We start from the raw sequence: 18,941 nt of genomic DNA, 5'->3' as shown, positions 1-18,941 counted from the left end.
TAGACAGTTAGACTGATCAGCACACAATTTGGTATACATCATCTACAGACCCCCTGACAAAAAGTTATAAAAAGAATTTTGATACGTGAAATTGTTCCGAAGATATTAACGATACAAATCCTTCGGTTTAACGCAATTTGAGTAATTGATCAATATCTACTCAACGCAAACTCCAAATGTAGCCAAACTCGGTACAAATAGTAGGGATGCACCGATCCGATACCTGGATTGGTAGCGGCTCTGATACTGAAGCTTTTAGATGGACTGGGTATTGGTCCGACGAGCCCGATCCAAATCCGATACTGTGTGTTAGTCATGTTCGTTACTGTCAAGCTCCAAAAATGACATAAAAGAACCATAAAAACACCATTAAAGCAGTTCATATGACTTATGCATTTTATTCAAAGTCACTTGAAGACGTGCAATAGCTCTGTGAATCAGTAAATATATAGTATGCACAGCACCAGCGTGTTAGTGAATGGTGCTGCTCTGTTGACACAAACTCACGCACAGGCTGGTGATGCACTTGCGGCTATTTTAGCCTTCATAGCGATGCGCAATATCTGAGCGCTACTCATGAACAACATTTCAGATGTAGATGCTCAATAGTTCAGTTCACTTATAATATGCATTTAGAATCATTTTACCAGAATCTGAATAAGTGAATTAAACTACTGTGAACTTGCCTTCAAACAGACACATACAGGACTTCCTGGAGAGTTCAGAATGTCAAAATAAAAGTGTGAGGGATTAAAAAGTGCACGATTTAAATATATTACTGTTGTATTTAAAATTTAAAAAGTCAATAATAATACTAATAACAATTTATTATTATTATTACTATTGTCATCATTAGTATTTGTTAACAATTTATAACAATATTTAAGTTGAATGGGTTTCAAAAAATAACTTTGTGAATGAAAAGTGGACTGATATCTTACAACTAAATTGAACAAAAACGAGATCTAAATCCTTTAAAGTCCAGATACAAGTTGAAATTGTTTTGCAAAGACTGCCGCCTTTTCCACTGAAGACTTGTACTGGAATTCCTGTTAATTTTGCTGCTACATTATCCAGTATACTAGTTAATAATAAAGTGTTTCTTAATAAGCTATACTTTTATATTGAAATAATGTGTAGTTAGAGGTTTGTGTTTCTTTACATATTAACGAGTACTCCCAATTAGTTCCACACAATAATGATTCCCGCAAAAAAACTTTATCACAAATATTTTTTTGAAAACCTACTTTTTCGAACTCGTCCTAGGCTGTTTTTTCGATTCACACAAAAAGTTATCAAAATAATATTGATAATTCAAATCGATCTGAAGTTATAAATCAAATACGTTTTGGGCTGTGGCCCATAATAACTAATTGGCCTGTATCTTGTTGGCACAATTTTCAAACTTAGCAAAACTGAAAAAAAAACAACAACAACATGGGAAAAGGAACATTGAGGCCACATGCAAAATTAAATAAATTTAGCTAGAGCTATAACAAGAAATAGCTATTTATAAAAGTGAATTTATTTAGCTATTAGAAATGTATAGAAAAACAGGCTGTTTTACCGTTTGTCCACCAGAGGGAGCCACACGACAAGAAATGTCTTCAAAGACAGACAGTTAAATTCTGCCATTCAGCCACTCCTTGTAAATCAGATAAATTATTAAATTAACAGCTTTTTTTTTTTTTTTTTTTGCACAACAGGGAAAAACAGCTGAAAATAATGAGACAGCAGTTTGGGAGACGTGGGTGATGTTTTTATTTTCTACTTATATTTATTAGCCTACTATGTATCATTGTATATAAAACAGGGGTCGACATTAACCCTTGACCGGACAAGCAGCCAGTATAAAATGTCAATAACCAAAATATATATATATATAGCTTGCTATATTTGTGATAAGGTCTGTGTCATTTAATACAAAATGAGCATGAAATTTGGCAGGGGATTGCACACAATTTTTTCCGCTTTCTATCGTAATATAACATTCACACCACAGCTGAATGTGGCCAAAATCTGATTTTTCACCCACATGACACATCTGTTAATTGGTGTGAACAGCCAAAAGCGCTTTGAATATGACATTTTCAAATTCGATTTGGGCCACTTTCATATGTGGAATTAAATCAGAAACGCATCTCATTTTTTCCAATGTGTCTTCGGTGTGAACAGCCAGGTCAAATTTAATGTGACTTTTACATTCAACATTCATCATTTGCATGCTTGATTTCCAGCGTGTATATACGCCTGTTATATTTATAAACTTTTAAGTGTGAGTCAGATCTGTCTAGTTAATACATTCAGTTTCTTTTTAAGCAAATAAAAGTATAGGCTTCAACAGTTGGGTTCAGTGATTCGTTTGGCTTGCACGTTAAATATGTGTATGAAAAGATACAGATGTAGATTTATATAATGGCGCTCTTTGCTAGTCACTCGCTCAGAAAACACAGTTTCTATATTTCTCAAGCTGTATCAAAAGACGAATGTCAGTCAGTCAATGGAAATATAAAATAAATACAAGATAACTCTTCTTACCTTACATAAACACTGGCGGCCAAAAGTCTGTTTCGGAAGGAAATTGGTACTTTAATTCACCAAAGTGACATTCAACTGATCATAAAGTATAATCAGGACATTACTGATGTAAAAAAAACACCACCATCACTATTTGAAAAAAGTCATTTTTGATCGAATCTAGACAGGCCCCATTTCCAGCAGCCATCACTCCAACAGATTATCCTTGAGTAATCATGCTAAATTGCTAATTTGGTGCTAGAAAATCACTTGCCATTATATCAAACACAGTTGAAAGCTATTTGGTTCGTTAAATAAAACTTAACATTGTCTTTGTGTTTGTTTTTGAGTTGTCACAGTATGCAATAGGCTGGCATGTCTTAAGGTCAATATTAGGTCAAGAAATGGCAAAAAAGAAACAGCTTTCTCTAGAAACTCGTCAGTCAATCATTGTTTTGAGGAATGAAGGCTATACAATGCTTGAAATTGCCCAAAAACTGAAGATTTCATACAAAGGTGCACACTACAGTCTTCAAAGACAAAGGACAACTGGTTCTAACAAGGACAGAAAGAGATGTGGAAGGCCAGATCTACAACTAAACAAGAGGATAAGTACATCAGAGTCTCTAGTTTGAGAAATAGACGTCTCACATGTCCTCAGCTGACAGCTTCATTGAATTCTACCCGCTAAACACCAGTTTCATGTACAACAATAAAGAGAAAACTCAGGGGTGCAGGCCTTATGGGAAGAATTGCAAAAAAAAAAACACTTTTGAAACAGAAAAAAAAAAAGAAAAGGTTAGAGTGGGCAAAGAAACACAGACATTGGACAACAGATAATTGGAAAAGAGTGTTATGGATCTTAACCCCACTGAGCTTTTGTGGGATCAGTTAGACTGTAAGGTGCGTGAGAAGTGCCCGACAAGACAGCCACATCTATGGCAAGTGCTACAGGAAGCGTGGGGTGAAATGTCACCTGAGTATCTGGACAAACTGACAGCTGGAATGCCAAGGATCTGCAAAGCTGTCATTGCTGCACGTGGAGGATTTTTTGATGAGAAATCTTTTAAGTAGTTTAAGAAGTTCTGAAAAATGTTATTCAAATTGTAATAGTCATTTTTCACATTATTAATATCCTGACTATACATTGTGATCAGCTGAATGCCACTTTGTTGAATAAAAGTACCAATTTCTTTCCATAAGAGCAAAATCTGTACATTATTCCAAACTTTTGGCCACCAGTGTATTTAATGTTGTTTTTCCTGCTGTCTTTCCAGTTTATGGTGTTTTGCTCGTAGGTAATATTACACTTAAACTTTGATGATTATTTAAATTCCACCATACGAAGGCAAATTACTACATAAAAATACTTTATCCATCAACGGTCTTTCACTCGCGGATATATTATCAGATAGGCATGTGTCCTATCTGTGTTAAAAACGGACAATTACATTTTTAATTATCATTTAATTCATTATTCATACTATAATGATGAACACGCCAGAGTTTGTTGTTGTTTAAAACCACTCGTCAATGTCATTTGAAATGACCAATCAAAGGCGGCAGGACTCACGCATCGAGAGGAGCAGCACACGGCTTGATGCAAAGCAAGTTGTTCAGCAGTCAGTGCCATGTACGATGTAGTGAAACTATATGGCTTTGTTTCTTTCAACACACCCTCTGATGTTCATTCATTTTTTTCCGTGCTCGACGTTGGGGAGTGAAAGCATTTTGCCCTGCTCCATTTGAAATTTTACTGCAATTTGTTTGTTTTGGTCATTTTGCCATATGTGCTTGGCCCCCGAAAATAGTCGCTTGCAGCTATATTTCAATATATTTTTTTATATAGGAAATAAATATTAAATATAGGTATACTGGGCCTTATGGTCTTCACAATTACACCCAAAGCTCCCTTTCACAGAACAATTATACAATAGGCTTATTTAGTGTGTTTAGTTTTAAATAATAATAATAAAAAAAAAAAAATGAATCCGTACCTTTTAGGCATATTCTCTTCAGACATAAAGTAGTTTGACTAGACTAGATCATGTTATAAAAAAATAAAAAAAATACAAAATCAAATGAAGTAGATGAAAGGTTGTTTAGGCAGTCTAATGGGCTCTGAAGAAAACAGATAAGCTTGAAGATGATCAGTCTTCATCAGATCTCCATCAGTTAGTGTGGTGAATTGGAGAGCTCAGCTCTTTACACTTCTGAGCTGCGAAGAGTGTGACAGGCTCAGCGCTTGTGCTGATGAGATGCTCAGACTGATGACACCACTTTCTGCTGAAACACTGCCTAACATCATACTGTGCTGAGACGTACAAACACACCACTGACTGCACAAGCCTCTTACAAACAAGCAAATACTTCTGAGAGGACGTGACTGACAAAAAATTACATCATTGCAAAATGACAATTTCCTGACTGAGCTGACTTCTGCTTTTTCCCTTTTGTTGGAAGAAACACAGTAATGCTTTATTAACATTTTCCGATCAAAGCCTTTCACAAAAATGCACTAAAATAGCACCAATTCGAGTAACATTAAACGTGTCCCAAAGTCTAAGTGGGCGGTTGACAAATTTAAAGAACTAGTTTCCCCATAGGTTGCATATTCATTGCAATGGGCATTAAATCTCTTAAAACTTTCTTCCTCTGCAATATTAATCTGGCGGTAGACTGTGACTATCCCCTTTGTTACAGCAATCGTGAAGCCGCGTTCATGAGTCACGTCAGAGCATCAACGCCAGCGTCAAGCTTTGAACTCACCATGAAAATAGCTTCTAGACAAAAACATCTCTTTCTGTGTTTTGGTGATAGTTAAGACGACTTGCTTCTGTGGTAATTTTCTGTGGTGTAAGAAACCCATTTGTTTCAAAATTATTAGCACCATTAGCATACAAACATTGACAAAGAGTTTAATCTCGATGATAATACTGAATTTAGAACCCGGTTATGACATTTGAAACACTTTGTGTTATTTTTGTAAATACACCTCAACAGTGTGACCTCGAAGAGAAGCAGATTGACACTTTTTAACACGCCTACATAAATAACTGGACATGAAATACTGATTTGAGCTAAAAAAAAAATTGTGAGAAGATGCCGCAAAATGATATGATAAATATGAAATCGGTTGCCTGGGACTAGTGTTGTCATGGTACCAAAATTTCAGTAGTTGATACCGATACCAGTGAAATTTCACGGTTCTCGATCCAAATTCAATACCACAGCAAAACTATGCTAATATGATAATGTGCTATTCAATACACCAGTTTAGTTATTTTTAATTATTTACTAATTTAATTATATACTTTACTATCAACTTGGTACCAAGAACCGTACTTTTGACAACACTACCTGGGACAGCAGTCAACTATATAGTTTAGCGGGTATTATTCAAATATATTTGCAGAACCCACAATTCAGAATGAAAAACATTCCATAGAACTATGTAATATATAAAACAGGGCTGGGAAATTTAACGCGTCAATTTCTGTGATTAACTGTTGACAGTTTAACATTACCAATTAATGCTGTATCAGTTTTTTTTTTTTTTTCACGTCCTGAAAATTTATCAATGTTTTTCCCCACTTCCTGTGACAGAAATTGGCATATTTAAATTTACAGGAGATACACACTTGACTGCACATCCTAGCACAGAAACCGATTTTGTGCAGCAATGCACGCTTATTACGCGCGACACGTCCCGGGTAAAATAAACACGGGAGCGGATTTACAGCATGGAGAATGGAGACTTCACCCGCAAGTGGTGAGCCAGGTGTGGGAGGGATACGGCCAAGTTGCATCACTCTTTGCATCGCCCGAAAACGCTCACTCACTGTCATCTGAATCAGTGTCGAAAGCGAAACCACGCTATAGTGTCCCAGCCTGTGCGCGATAAAAACTGGAGAAAATCATTACAACAAATTAAACTTCAGTACTCAATTTGTTTTGTATCTGTATGTCTTGAGTCTAATAATGTATTGGCAATGTACGTTTATCTTGTCAATAAAGCCTGATATACAGTAAACTGATTCTGCCTTATTTGATATTGTTTTTTTTGTTTGTTTTTTTGGATTTTTCCCCCTTTTCACCTAATTTGGAATGCCCAATTCCCAGTGCGCTTTTAAGTCCTCGTGGTGGCGTAGTGATTCGCCTCAATCCGGGTGGCAGAGGATGAATCCCAGATGCCTCCGCATCTGAGACCATCAACCCGTGCATCTTATCACGTGGCTTATTGAGCACATTGCCACGGAGACATAGCACGTGTGGAGGCTTCACGCCATCCACCGCGGCATCCGCGCCCAATTCACCACGCGCCCCACCGAGAACGAACCACATTATATGAACCCCATGTGATTCTACCCACCCTAGCAACCGGGCCAATTTGGTTGCTTAGGAGACCTGGCTGGAGTCACTTAGCACACCCTGGGATTCGAACTAGCGAACTCCAGGGGTGGTAGCCCGCGTCTTTTACCACTGAGCTACCCAGGCCCCCTTTATTTGATATTGTTATTAAAAAGTTCCACTGGAAAATGGAAGATTTGTCCCAACTTTTAATTACAGCATGTCCGTTGATTTTATGGCATGTAATATACATGTATCACAGATTTATACCTGTAAAAATATGGTCTAACTTTATCCACAAAAAAATAATTTTAACATGTACATATTTAAATAATTAAAATAAATTATTACTAACCAATTGCTTGCAAGGTCTTTGAGACAAAGTATGAAGTAGATATATTCATGATTATATAATGTTTGTTTTAATGTACCCTGTACCATGATTAATTGTGACTAATCACAGAAAACTGTGCTATTAATTAGTTAAAAAATATTAATCGATTCACAGTCCTAATATAAAATTAACCCATTGTTTCTCAAATATCAGCACACCTCAAAAGTAATATAATTACTGTTTTAATACTTGTATTACTGAAGTAGGGCTGTCAATTAATAAAACAATTTAATCAAATTAATTACCTGATATGTCAATTAATCAATCACATATCAATATCTGCTGAGAAAGGCTCTCAAATAACAATTTCAATATAAATAATACAAAATATATTTGCAAATTTTTAGAAATGTTCTTAATTGACAAAAGTTAACGTTAATAAATGAAAATCTATTAAACATTAACAATAATAAATTGTAAGTGGTAAAGACCTTGAAACTCAAAGTACAAGACGCATATTTTTCTTCATAAAAGCTTTATTTATACAGTTATATTTTTGACTGATCAATCATTCTGATGCAAATCTGAAAACGTCAACACTGCTTAGCAGAAAAATTCCTTAATGTAAAAGGAAACATGAAAACATGAAACGGCCACCGTAGTACGCATGTTTACTGTTTGAATACCATTTAAAGAAATACACTTGTGAAATGTGAGTATTGGAATTTTCCTCAAAATATTTTCAGCAGTGTGTATATATATATATATATATATTTTGGATACACTAGATTGACAAATGCTTATCAATAATACTCTTATGGCTAAAAATGTTTACAGTGTTCCGTGACTAAAATGTCAATATGACTAAATGTTACTAAAATATGACTAAAATGTCAACCAATAAATGTTTATTTCATAGTCTAAATATTCAAAATATTTAATAACTAAGACAATTTAGTGATACAATTGCCCCAGTCTCCTCTACTATATTGGTCTACTGAATATCACAAACAAAACTCCATGTCGCCTACTTATTCATGTATTTATTTGTCCGAGTTACTGCATTCGAAATCTGTGATGATGGTACCGCTGATAGTAACGTAGATATGTACAAAGCTGTTGAATCATCTATAAACTATCTCAACATCTTATTTTTCTTTCGACTTGTTTATCTTCACTCTTTCCACATACCACACACAAATCAATAGGTGTGAAGTAATAAGGCCCTAGGGGACAAATTCCAGAAAATGGCTGCCAATAACACAGGATAAGAGCTCTGGGAACACAAGTCACCTGAGATACAAGGAAGCATCTACGGGTCAGATCTATGCAACAGATCACGTTTTCACCATTAGAGGAGCATATGGCACCGTAAGATCACTACACACTAGACTTGCCACGATGTCATAATTTTCATACCGGTGCGTATCCACTTTCAAAACCAGTTATACCGGTAATACCGTTAGTTGGAAACTCAGTGGTGTTTTGGTGTAATTTTCGTTGCTCATTGGCCTACTCAATAATACAAGGTAGCTTGATATCAATCTTTGAATTTAATTTATTATTTATTTCAACTAAATGAAAGTGAAACTGAAAAAAATAATAATAAAGTGCAATCAGAATAAACTGTGTGTTGTTCCACAAACCTCAACCAACACGCCACACAGCAAACATAGGCTATGTACAAAACGAACATGCCGAACAATAAATATTTACAGTAATCATGTACTTCATTCTGTGCCGTTTCAGACACGGTGCTGGTTGCGCAAATATTTTTTGCCAGCAGCGGGTAACGCGGCTCGTTGGCTTTCCACAGGAGATGTCACTATTTTATGGTAATCATACATTAGTTCATTCCGATAATGGTCTTGGCGCCCAACGCGCCCATGAGCTAAAACAACGCAAGACGCAACAATCAGAATGCAGGTGTATCGAGATGTGTTTTGAAGTTATTTTTTAACTGACAAGCTGTCAGCTCTCAAAGAGGTCTAACTAGAACATAATTACATTGAAAAACAGCACTGATGGACGCAAATACGTGGATTAAACAGCCCCAACAAATAGGCCTAATGGAAAAGGCTACAACCAGGGAGAAAGAAAAAAAATCATCATCCACGTTTCCTTCTAATAAACACTACTTTTCCCAAAAGAACGAATCAATGGATCAAGTAGGCAATTTTTTCTTTAAGGGTTTTCTTCCTCGTAATTAATATGCCTTTTCCGTTTCCCGAAAAGCGCTCTCCATTTAAAATTGGGCTCATCCATTTATAGTATATGACTAACGTGCGAAAATGGTATCACTAAAATAAATTTGGCCTTTTAGGGCCACTCTCTTTGTACATGTTAATAATGTTTTTATTATTATTATTTTTATGTAGAAAAGGATTAACATGAATGTAGTGTATTTCTCTTTATATTTAAGTGCTGCAGATTTTCCTCACAGTCCTCATTTGAGTCTCTCACCATCTTCTGTCATGAATGTGTTTTTACTGGTGTTTTGGAATCACAATGATGGGAAACAATTATAATGCACTCGATTGCTATATTTTTGATTAAATTCTCCTGCTTTTGATGGAAACATGACAGAAGACATGCACAGAGTGGCATTGATCTTAATTGATCTTTCCTCGCAGTCACTTCGGTGATGTCGTGTCTGTGCTGTCTCACACAACTCACCAATAGTTGAACCTGATGCGAGTATATGGCTGGATGCATCTCCTACACGTTCGGGTAAATTTTGGGTGCGTACGAGTCGCAAAAATATGGGGCAAACCGCGTCCCACCTCTCACAATTGTTGCCGTCAACTTAAAGTAACGTCTTCTGTAAGTGCGTATTCACAGTCATTTTGATAAGTCGATAAAGAACATCTGGCTTTCAATGCATTCATTTAGGTTTATTTATGAGTCGCACACTCGTTAGGTGACTTTATGTAGGCAATTCTATTCGTTTGGCTATTGAAATAGGAACTGTTGTCGTTAAGTAAGTTTCTTTCATAATGTTTACCCATTTTACCAGTATAAAATTTCACACCGGTGTCGTCCTATGTACAGAGTATAACCGGTAACATCGTATACCGTGGCAAGCCTACTATACACACTTTCTCATGTCATGTTCCTGATGCGTCCTCCTATTTTTTTTTAATTTCCACATGTTGGCAAAACAGTTTTTTTTGTGATATGTAGGCCTATGTTCTATAGGGCAGGTCAGGGAATGGCTGACTTATGCAGGATTTATAGATCAGAATAAGGTTTCTTTTTAACTTTCTGTTGCCAAGAAACCCCAGATAAGATGGTCCCTCACAAGGGACTCTTTCTGAAATACTGTATAAAGGCAGCTATATGTATGGTTATGATTATGTATAAATAACAATAATGTTTTTATAATGTGTGAGAAAAATAGTGAGCATGATTTCATAAAAGACAACACATTATTAAATTATTTGCAAAACTCTAAATTAAATAATTGCCATTTTTATCATTATTGTACTAAAGCCAAAAGAAATTACTAAAATATAATTTGGAAAATATTTATTTTGTATTTAGTTGACATGTTATTTTCTGCACTATTATAGTAATGTAAGATGTATTTTTCAAAAAAAAAAAAAAACTATATGCAGATACTTTTATTTCTTACTGTTAAAAATTAGGGCTGTCAATAGAATTTATCTCATGATTTCCAACCAGTCTTTAGAAAGCAAAATTAAACAGTACTAATATCAAATTTGGCAAATGTTAACTATTTAACATTTAATATTTTTTCCCCCACATATATTTTTTTATGCAGTCTAGAACCTCCTTGCAAATCCTGGATTAAACGATGCTTCTTATTGTACACCATATTGAGGCGATCACTTTACAAAACATGGACCTAGCCATTATTTTGAAGTCAATTCAAATAATTATAAACTGTGAAGCTAATGTGCTAACAACACTGTGGATTGTGACACATTCCCTAGAAACAGCTTGAGATTTCCTTGAAATGAAGCATCTTCTCCAAACTAATTAAAGCTCTCAGTTAACTCCCCTTGCTGCTGCCCTTTTCCAATTTTTTAGATTGTGATGATTATGATGACCTTAGTTATCTGTGCCTAAAAGCATGGATTTTTATCTTACGCATGGCTGCAAAACGGATATGTACCGAATCTATGGCCAAATATGACAGTGGATGAAATGAAACTTTATCTTCTCACTGCTCACAAATTAGACCACTTCTACCATGCAGTGTGATTTTAACTTTAAGTTCCGTTTAGCCATTGTAAGAACAAATTCTGCTGTCTGGGTGCAAATTATGGCCACGTCCACAGTAATATGTTTTCGTTTGAAAACGCATCTCTCTCTATATTTTGGCCTTCCGCCAACACTGTTTTTGACAGTAAAAACTACGCTTTTCGAAAACGCACTCTCAAGTAGATACATTTGAAAACGGTGTATGGACAGGGAAAATGGAGAAATCTGAAAACGATGACGTATTTGTTGTCATGTGACACATTCATGTGATCCATTCAACCCAAAACAATCCAGATGGCAGCCCATGTTGTAGCGGCGTTGTTGTGCCTGCTATCCACTTGATAGCCTTGAAATAGTGCTACTTTGTACAACCTTCACATCGCAATCCTTAAAAGGTGACGGGAAGCTTCATCGGAAGTGCTGTCTGGCGACGGAACATGAGGACAACTGCATTTCAGATGGTACATGGAACGGCGATTTTTCGCATCCGCAGTAAGGGGCTCTAAGAGTTTTCATACGTTTCAGTGTGGACGAGAAACCTTTGGTAAACGCTTGATAACGGCAGTGTGGACGGAGAGCGTTTCGAAAACAAAACACCATTTTTAAATGCATCTGGATTCATGTGGACGTAGCCCAAGACAAAAACTACTTGGGGGTGGGTAATTTTGGTTGATAATATATTTAAGCAAACAGAGTACCTTATTGCTTCTATAAGATAGTTACAACATAATAAAAAGATTTTTATTCAAATGTTATTTAAAGCTGATGTAACTTTTTCAGTGTTAAAATAGTTAATAGAGACAACTATAAGCAAGTAATTCATAGGTTAATTTTCTTGAAAACTGTAAACACTGTCTCATGTTTGTTTTGAGCGACCCATATCGAGAGAAAATAACATTGATGCATTTCTAAATAAACTGGGCTGCACGCAGACAGTACACACAGAAAAACGAAGTACACTTTGGCTTTAAGTTTATATTCGACAAGCACAATAAACGTTCTTAAAGGGGTAGTTCACCCAAAAATGAAAATAATTTCATTATTCACTTACCCTGATGTCATCCCAGATGTGTATGACTGTCTTTCTTCAGCCGAACACAAATGAAGATTTTTAGAAGATAGAGCTGTCAGGTCCTTATACTGGGTGTCAGCATCTTGATGGTCCAAGTCATATTTAGGCAGAATAAAATTAATCCACACGACTCCAGTCGATCAACGAATGTCTTCTGAAGCAAATCGATAAGTTTGTGTAAAAAATAGCAAAGATTTAAAGTTAAAAATGTTTTAATTATCGACTTGAATAAATTTGCTTCAGAAGACAAATCCACTGATCGACTGGAGTCGCATGGATTACTTTTATTGCTGCCTAAATACGACTTTTGGACCGTCGAAGTGCTGGCACCCGTGTACTTCCATTATAAGGACCTGACAGAGATCATCTTCTAAAAATCTTCATTTGTGTTCTGCTGAAGAAAGACAGTCATACACATTTGGGATGGCATCAGGGTAAGTGAACAACGAGATAATTTTAATTTTTGGGTGAACTATTCCTTTAAAGGAATTTTGTGGGTTCAATCTACAGCATTTGTGGCCTAATGTTGATTACCACAGAAAATAATCTTGACTCGTGGTTGATTGTGGTTACAGTAAGATAAGTGAATGGAGCCCATCCATAAATGTTAAAAAAGACGATTTCAAAAGTATAGCACAACATGTAAACATTATACATGTTAATGTGGTTTTAGAGTGAAAATCAGGGATTTGCTGGCATTATATTTACCAGATTTCAAGGTTTACCTGCATTACATCATCATGAAAAACAAAGTTGTAATATTGGATAAAACTTACACAGATATGGTTGGTAAGCAATTTAATCACACTTAAATCATGTGAACATGTAGCCTCAATGTTTCAATGTCGTAGCTATACTTCAAAACGTATACAGTTTTAAATGTTTATGGACTGGCATCATTCACTTCCATTGCAGGTGCCTTTTCTGAATTTTTGCTATTTCATAAATGATGGACGAGTCAAACATTGGTACATGGTAATCAACATTATGCCTCAAATTCTTTCGATTGAGCTAAACTTGTATTGAAACCGAAACATTCATTATCTTTTTTTTAAGTTAGAAAATATTCATTTAATTCACAAAACTGTTTCATGAATCCAGCACCAGGACCAGAACCATCCAATTTTTTAAATCATGATATACAAATTTTTATGAAAAAACGATGCAAAAAAGTTCCTTTAGACTTAAAACAATACCCAAAGCAAAGTTAGGCCACATGACATATTTGAGGGACACTTAAAAATAAATCAATAATAAAATATCAGCTTGCTAGCATTTTTCTTTTTTCTTTTTTAATCCAAACAAAATTTGTCTTTTTAGATGACTATGATTAAGTGCTTTGAATTTATTTAGCATTAAATCATCACTCCATTATAAATAAGTGTTGATAGAAAAGCCTGATGGCATTAGCAACAGTAACTAAGTGAGCTTATCGGATGCTCAATTCCACACAATACAAGCTCTTATTTATTTCTACCACGTGGCAGCATTCTGCACAACCGCAATAGAAACTCTGCTTTCTACTGGCACACCCCTAACATTACTGAGTCTACACTAAATAGTTTACTTATGCAAACCATGGTGCTATGAACCAAGGATAAAGAGCAACGCATTGTTTGAACATGTATGAGCTCATTGTATTTGATCTGACAGATGGCCATAATCTATTCATGTGGCAGGAAAAACAAGAGCTCGCAGAGGATGTCTGTCAGTCAGAATTCATATCAGACTCAAGTCCTCTCATAGGGCTATGTGTGAAAAGGGCAATAGTGCCCCTTTAGCAGAGACATTTGTTAGATTTCAGGTTTTATGGTGTTTTTTTGTCCTTTTTCGAGCTTGACAGAACAGTCACTAGTCAATTACATTGTTGCAAATCCACAGAAGTCAGTCAGTTATATGAGTTTCACATTAGGGTGAGTAAATAATGACAGAATTTTTATTTTTGTGTGAACATCTTTTTTTATGTGACACTAAATAAATGTACTTTTCTTGTGAAACTTCATTTACTTGACACTTACGTTTCTTGTTTTGCCATTGAGGCTGTTCTACGGCAGATGTGGATATAAAACTGCAGCCAGAGAGCTGATGAGCAAATAAACTGTGAGGTGCTCATAAATCACAGCACTTTTCCCTGAACTCTGACAGGATCAGCACGCAGAAAGCAGAACAACAGACAGAGTGTGCAGAGTGAAGGAAACAAAAACAATCTGTCGCTTTGTGAAAGAAAGGCAGTTTGCTGGCCCAATATGACCAATGCTTAATTTCTAAATTATGAGGTCTCAGAATAAGGACTGTTGCTGGTTCTGACAGTGGGCTTGGGTAGTGACAGTTCTGGCTAGTTGGTGCATGGAACCAATAAAAAAAAAAAAAAAAGTGTGTGTTTATCTGGTAGAACGGGTACGCTGACATAGCGTTACTACACTGGTGGCGAGTTTCCCAATAATTTGCATAAAGGCAAATTAATTTGTAAATACGAACCAGTTCTTGTTCAAAATGGATTCACATTTTTTTTCTTTTTAAAATACCAAAACAGTGTGATTTTCATGACTTTCCGTTCCGTTAACGGTTATTGAGAGAGCAATTTTCTGTCGATGCAGATGGAACACTACTATAATACTCCTGAAAGTGTTTCCTGCAATGCTGTTCGGTTCATTCCATTCCATTGTAGTCCAATTCTCGAACGACAGACTTTCGCATTCCGTTTCGCAATGAAAAACCCCGGCATTATATCTTTAAAGCATCTTTGTTAAAGCAAGGAAAAGGGTTATGAAACTCAGAAACTGGCATTTCTCTGTGCGGTCAGTGCCACGTCTATGAATTGCGTGAAGTGACCGGGGAAGAGATTGAGTCTTCTCCCGGCTGATGCACAATCTGGCGCGGGGACGCTCATCACTCGCGTGCATTTGCTGAAGCTAGATTATAACGTGATGGCTCGCAACGTAGTGAATCTTAATGTACTGTATGTGTCACGTTCACTGTGTGTATCTTATCGTGAAGAAAACTGGCGATACACGGCACTATTAATAAGAGAAAGTATGTTTTTTGTGAGTTAAAGATGGATCGAAGTGAACATAAAGGTGAGAGCGTGTCTAAGCCTATTATACAGAACAAAATACGTTTTGATTAGTCTTTTTTGGCTTGTTTTCCAAAATTATATCTGAAACTCCTTTAAAACAACATAGCTTTAGGAGCTATACTGCAGAAGAAAAAACTGTTATCTGAGAATGTTGAATACAATAGTTAATGTCAAGGCTCGACATTAACGCTTGTCCGGGACAAGTGGATTTTTGAAGAGGCAAGAGAAAGAGAATTTTACTTGCCCGACCGGACAAACAGACTGATTAAAATGTCAATAACGGAAAATTAACCGGCTATATTTGTGATAGCCTAGGTCTGTGTCACTTATTAGAAAGGTCATATTCCTATTCTGCTGTTGAAAATAATCCAGAGCACATAATTTTATAATTCGCTAGTGATCTAGTAACAGCTGCGCCCTGTTTGATTGACAGGCGGTGTATGTGTGTGTGCTGAAAATGCTCACGCTAATGCGCACCTGAATGGTCAAATACATTTCAAAATTCCGCCCAAATGCCCGTCTTGTTGAGGTATTCAGGTAAACACAGAGAGTGATGTTGAAAGTGAACATAAACAGCGGAGAAAAAGTGGATTTGTATTAAAATGTTGGACTTGTAAGTATAAATGTAAGCTAATAGACCTGCTGCTGTCTAGTGTGTCATTATAATAATCAAACAAACATAACAAGAAAACCACTCACTGCTCTTGACTGGGTAACTTTAGTAGCTTTTTAAAAAGTATTAATTACACATTGAAGACCAGTGTGTGTGTGTGTGTGTGTGTGTGTGTGTGTGTGTGTGTGTGTGGGGGGGGGTGGGGGGTTGTAGTGTGAAGCATGTACATGTTTCCATTGAACATGGTATAAATAGTGGGGGGTTGTACTTGCTTGTTTTGATTATTGGGGCGGTTACCTCCCCCCCCCGGAATCTACACCCCTGCTAGAAGTGCATGGTAATTAATTCAAGAATTCACCATGGTGGGGGGCCTGGGTAGCTCAGTCAGTATTGATGTTGACTACCACCCCTGGATTCGGGAGTTCGAATCCAGGGTATGCCGAGCGACTCCAGCCAGGTCTCCTAAGCAACCAAAATGGCCCGGTTGCTAGGGAGGGTACAGTCACATGGGGTAACCTCCTCGTGGTCGCGATTAGTGGTTCTCGCTCTCAATGGGGCGCGTCGTAAATTGTGCGTGGATCACGGAGAGTAGCATGATCCTCCACATGCTGCGAGTCTCTTTGGTGTCATGCACAATGAGTCACGTGATAAGATGCGCGGATTGACAGTCTCAGAAGCGGAGGCGACTGAGACTTTTCCTCCGCCACCCGGATTGAGGTGAGTAACCGCGCCAGCACAAGGACCTAGTAAGTAGTGGGAATTGGGCATTCCAAAATTGGAGAGAAAAGGGGATAAAATAAAAAAATTGGCACGCCATGTCAAAAAGGTTGCCGACCCCTGCTATAGAGCAAACAAACAACTTACTGAGTGTTGTCTGATTCCCAAAAGAATGACTCTGAGCTGGTTCTTTAGAATATATAGCGCAAAACACACATTGTAGTGCGGTTCTCTTAACAAATTACATTACAGTTACGGAATTAATCTTAAGAGGCATGTGCAAGTAATGACATTCGTCATGTTCAACTTGACTCAACTATTTCTTTTTTTTTCTCATAAAAAATGAATGAAATACTATTGTTAGGATCAATTATTGGATTGCATTTATACCTCTTCAAAATCTGTGTAAATGCACCATGTAAACAACTTTTGCAAGAAATGTATTAAATTTACTTCTGATTCTGCTCTGTCGAAATCTGAAATGATCATAATTTTGCAACAGGCTGATGGAGGGCAGTGCATGTAATATAACTGCTTTTTTTTTTTTTTTTAAGCTTGAAGAGGTGATCACCATAAACCACCACTGTATGACATCACTGAGCACAACATTTTTTCACAATTTCTCCCTTTGTGTTAAGAAAAAGAAAGTCATACAGGGTTATAACAACACAGGGGTGAGTAAACAATGACTGAATTTTCATTTTTGGGAGAACTAATCCTTTAAGCTCTGGGTTCAGAAATATAATAATTTTCTAATCTCTTTTCTTATATGAGTAACACTTTCCATTTCATCATTTGTATCATATCTTGTACTCGCATGTCTTCTCTGAGATAGATCATAACAGTGCGGAGGCCTGCCTCTATGAATCAGTGCTTAAGTTCAGTGAGTTTTGAGTTCTCAGCAGAATAGTTAATCGCTACTGTGTGCATTCAAATGCGTCGGTTATGCTTAAGCAGACAACGCACAACATTTGTGTCCCAACCAGGCGCAATGTAACACATTTCCAGACAAGTATTTTGGCTGTCCACAATGAAAGCAACACCTGCTGTGCAACAAACATAATCACAGCCAATAAGAACATATTTGATGCTTAATAGAGCGCAACAGTGCCCGTCCACTTATTCAGCCGTCTGGGTTTCGGAAGTAATTTTCCCATTAATTTCTTCAATAGGCTTTTCATAAAATCCTTCATAAAAAAAGTTGTAAGCCATGAACCAAACTAACCAGCTCCAAGGTAAATCACGACATTAAAAACTTTGTCTTGAGGCAAAAAAGTATTTGAAAATCTGACATAAAGACAAAGGCACAAGACTGTGTACTTGCCATCTTTCACGAGGGCACAAACTACAACCCCATGAAGCATTGCGAATTATGTCATTGAATATAAAACTATTGATTTTAGATTGTTGTTTTTTTTTCCCCAATTTGGAATGCCCAATTCCCAATGTGCTTTTAAGTCCTCGTGGTCGCGTAGTGATTCATCTCAGTCCGGGTGGCGGAGGACGAATCCCAGTTGCCTCCGCGTCTGAGACCGTCAACACGCACATCTTATCACGTGGCTTGTTGAGTGCGTTGCCACGGAGACAGTGTGTATGGAGGCTTCACGCCATCCACCGCGGCAACCACGCTCAACTCACCACGCGCCCCACCGAGAACGAACCACATTATAGCGACCACGAGGAGTTTACCCCATGTTACTCTACCATCCCTAGCAACCGGGCCAATTTGGTTGCTTAGGAGACCTGGCTGGAGTTACTCAGCACGCCCTGGGATTTGAACTAGCGAGCAAGCGAACTCCAGGGGTGGTAGCCAGCGCATTTTACCACTGCGCTACCCAGGCCACCGATTTTAGGTTGTTAAGCATAGAAACAATGTATTTTATGTTAATTGCTAAATATTCTGATATGTACAAGTAGATAAGTAGTTTAAGGGTGAAGAGACACCGACTTGATTATGTTATTCACAGTGCATCATGGGAGTGGGCGGTCGCTCTGAGGCACGTTTTACGGGCTTGGTTGGTTGCCAATTCTCTGA

At 37.0% G+C, this 18,941-nt stretch overlaps 1 protein-coding gene across 1 annotated transcript in view; it reads right to left on the bottom strand.

Annotated features, from left to right (window-relative positions):
- The window catches only part of LOC127410219 (acyl-CoA:lysophosphatidylglycerol acyltransferase 1-like), a 67,421-nt gene that overhangs the window by 8,908 nt on the left and 39,572 nt on the right, over nucleotides 1-18,941 (bottom strand). The window lies entirely within an intron of this gene.

The sequence above is a fragment of the Myxocyprinus asiaticus genome, chromosome 19, assembly GCF_019703515.2.
Source record: "Myxocyprinus asiaticus isolate MX2 ecotype Aquarium Trade chromosome 19, UBuf_Myxa_2, whole genome shotgun sequence".
Lineage (NCBI taxonomy): Eukaryota > Metazoa > Chordata > Actinopteri > Cypriniformes > Catostomidae > Myxocyprinus > Myxocyprinus asiaticus.
The sequence above is the reverse complement of the archived record's forward strand: the minus strand, read 5'-3'. Positions and strand labels throughout refer to the sequence as shown.